Here is a 3,112-nt window from a genome sequence, read left to right on the forward strand (position 1 = left end):
TGAATAATAAGCATGCATACATAATTCGTTCTACCCTTTCTACAGTTTATAAGGAGTAAAAACTCTATATATACTCGGTGAAATTAATTGTGTAGAAGAGTATCATTTTTACAATGGCAAGTGAAGAAGAGAGTTTGCTAGTGCTAGTGCATTACTCTGGAAAAATTCATAGAAGCAAGAGATATGACGTGAAGCTCACTGACAGAGAATCCTTGAGTGTATTTATCAGTTCATTAAATATGTTGTCAGATCTAAAGAACAGCATATTGCAGAAGCTTGGGATATTTGGGAGCAAGTGGGTGAAGAAGTTATTTTATAACATCTCTATCGCAGTTGTGCCAACCGGTGTGAAGTATGATACGTTTGTGATAGCGTTCGATGAAGATCTTCGGATTCTGTTTCATTGTCGTAGGAGTTTTTCAAAGGTCTGAATACGCATACTTCAAATCATTAGCATAAACCAAACAAAAAGTGCAATCATAAAAATCAATCAATTGCACAATTCACAATAGCAAAATCAAGAACTCAAAAAAAAAAAGAAAAAAAACTAACAAATTCAACACCTCTTTTTATGTTCATATGGAACTGACTTTATCATCCCATGGCCATACTATTCTTAACCGCCATAACTGCAGCAGGAGCACCGCCTCCAGCAGTGCTGCCAGCAACCTCACCATCCTTATCATCGGGATACCGTATAATGAAACTGAAGACAGTGCACCTTTGAATCAAGCCCCAAAACCTTGACAGTCCACCTAAAGACACTATCAATAAGATTAGCTTTAAGACAAACTTCAAGTAACTATCTTCTACTTGTAATCACTGTCATTGCTAAAAGCAAAATATATCTAAATCCTCAATTGCAACATGAATAAACAACCCAAGCAATTTGAGATAATAATAAAATTCTTGGTTATAGCTTTAGCAAACCACATCACAGGAAAGCAAAACTGATTATAGTCTTATATTTGTAAATATATGTTCACCAAAAAAATTAACAGTGACATTCTCAAATGTTGATATGCAATTCTTAGTTGCTGGACATAGCCAAAGGGGGAGGATTTTTCTACACTCCAAACTAATCAAGTTCTTTTTCAATGCACAAATATGCAATAAGGAAAAACATAAAATCTTAACTAAAAATATGTAAATCGTCAACTTAATGCTAGCTGCTCTTTCTTATTAACTACCCCTCCATTCATTAACTAACTTCTTAATCTTCCAATCTAAAGTTAGAACAAATGAAGCAAAATTCAAAGAGTTTATAGCCATTTAATCAAGCATATAACATGTAAAGAATATAGCTTAAAAACAGGTATATTCTTGAGGATTCCATCACACAAATCAACATCACAGAGAACATAGGATATGATTTCAGAATCTATTTAACTGATATGATCATCCATCTATATATACCCAAAAACTGTGATTCTTAGTGTTTAATCTATACCTAGTTTGTTCTCCCCTCCATTGCATATATATCATTATGAAATTACGATAATAATAATTGTGTACTAAGTAATTATCAAACCGAAACACCAAGTCATAGAGAATAGAGAATAACACATCTCTAACATTTGATAATAAAAACAAAATACATCATGTTCAATATTTTATCCAAAAGATGTTTACCTATCCAATTCAACTGAGGGTGCCACTTGATTGGCCTTATTCGGGGCTTCTTGCTTTTTCTGACTTACCTCATGGAATTTCTGAAACAATAGCATAACACAAATAATATAATAATTAAAAATCAAATTATTAGTAGCACAACAACTACGTCATCTCCAAAGATCAATATAATGGTGCAAATTGAACGGTGAACAGCTTAAGCTATATCATCTAAGCAGAAAATAAAATGATGCAAATTGAATACACATAAGAGTTCAGATCAGAGGGAGAGGAACAACACAAAAGGCAAGAGAGAGCAATTAAAAACTTTCAGCAATAGCACAAAATTAGGATGAATACATCTCTTATTATCTCTGCCTTCTCTCCTCTCCTAAACCACAATGAAGCAGCTACATCCAAGTCACCAAAACAAAAAAGCAGCTACATCCAAGTTCATTATAGCCAGGATACACAAAAAAGATGTGATTGAACTATAGTACACAGGCTAATAGAATCACCTGAAAATTTAAGTTGATGATCTCTTGTCTAATATAATGCTAATAATCAATTAGTTAACTAAAAAATGTTTGTTTTACATATAGTGATGGTGGACGAAATTGTGACTTATACTTTCACACAACTCGAATAATCCCCGGTAATGGCTCCAAAAACTTGGTGCACAATACCATGGCTTACATACATTCTTCACAACCTCGCACATCTAACCAGCAAGTGCACTGGGTCGTTCAAGTAATAAACCTTACGCGAGTAAGGGTCGATCCCACAGAGACTGTTGGTATGAAGCAAGCTATGGTCACCTTGTAAATCTCAGTTAGGCAGATTAAATAGTTTTGGGTTTCGAAAATTAATAATAAAAAGAAAATAAAAGGGGATAGAAATACTTATGTAAATCAATAGTGGAAATTTCAGATAGGCGTATGGAGGTGCTGTGCTCCTCTTGAATCTCTACTTTCTTATTACATTCATCCAATCCTTCTTACTCCTTTCCATGGCAAGCTGTATGTAGGGCATCACCGTTGTCAATGGCTACATCCCATCCTCTCAGTGAAAACGTTCCTATGCTCTGTCACAGCACGGCTAATCATCTGTCAGTTCTCAATCAGGTTGGAATAGAATCCCTTGATTCTTTTGCGCTTGTCATCACGCCCAGCCTTCAGGAGTTTGAAGCTCGTCACAGTCATTCAATCCCAGAATCCTACACGGAATACCATAGACAAGGTTTAGACTTTCCGGATCCTCATGAATGCCGCCATTTATCTAGCTTATACCACGAAGATTCTGTTGGGGAATCTAAGAGATATGCGCCCGGCCTAAGGTAGAACGGAAGTGGTTGTCAGTCACGTGCGTTCATATGTGAGAATGATGATAAGTGTCACAGATCATCACATTCATCAAGTTGAAGTGCAACGTATATCTTGGAATAAGAATAAAAGAGAATTGAATAGAAAATAATAGTAATTGTATTGAAACTTGAGGTACA

At 35.2% G+C, this 3,112-nt stretch overlaps 1 long non-coding RNA gene across 1 annotated transcript in view; it reads right to left on the bottom strand.

The window, feature by feature from the left end:
- Window positions 1-567: 567 nt before the first annotated feature.
- LOC110279124 (uncharacterized) overlaps window positions 568-3,112 on the bottom strand; it is an 8,587-nt gene continuing 6,042 nt past the window's right edge. Inside the window, exons 2-3 of the long non-coding RNA XR_002372050.2 lie at window positions 1,633-1,712; window positions 568-755 (exon numbers count right to left, since the gene is read on the bottom strand). This is a non-coding gene — a long non-coding RNA (uncharacterized LOC110279124). The remainder of the gene's footprint in view (window positions 756-1,632; window positions 1,713-3,112) is intronic.

Source organism: Arachis duranensis, chromosome 3 (assembly GCF_000817695.3).
Source record: "Arachis duranensis cultivar V14167 chromosome 3, aradu.V14167.gnm2.J7QH, whole genome shotgun sequence".
Taxonomy (NCBI): domain Eukaryota; kingdom Viridiplantae; phylum Streptophyta; class Magnoliopsida; order Fabales; family Fabaceae; genus Arachis; species Arachis duranensis.